Raw genomic sequence first — 587 nt, 5'->3', positions numbered from 1 at the left:
ACACACACACACACACACACACACACACACACACACACACACACACACACACACACACACACACACACACACATATACGCCCTACCGGGTTTCTAAAAAATTATCAGTTATTATATATCACTTATAACAATAATCCACTTATAATAATCAGTATATCACTTATTACACGACGCTATGTCGCATTTGATACGTCTACCCCCTACCGGGGTTCTAACAAATTATCAGTTATTATATATCACTTATAACAATAATCCACTTATAACAATCAGTATATCACTTATTACACGAAGCTATGTGGCATTTGATACGTCTACTACCGGGTTTCTAAAAAATTATCCGAATATTACACGAAGCAATGTCGCATTTGCACTAGCATACGGGGCGAGTAAATCCGGATGGGGTCCGAGACAAGATATGTCGTGATCCACAGCGTGAGAAAAGGCTTCTGTTCATTCTTATACTGCGTTCTAGGAATGCTCCATGTCGTATCAGTTGTTGACCACGCGATATCCTGGTTGCATGAACACACCGATTAAATCCGGGTTCGTTCTATGACAACATTGGGTTGTGACGATTCACGGTACGTC

The sequence above is a fragment of the Priapulus caudatus genome, unplaced genomic scaffold, assembly GCF_000485595.1.
Source record: "Priapulus caudatus unplaced genomic scaffold, Priapulus_caudatus-5.0.1 Scaffold360, whole genome shotgun sequence".
NCBI classification, from domain to species: domain Eukaryota; kingdom Metazoa; phylum Priapulida; class Priapulimorpha; order Priapulimorphida; family Priapulidae; genus Priapulus; species Priapulus caudatus.
Note: the sequence above shows the minus strand (reverse complement) of the source record.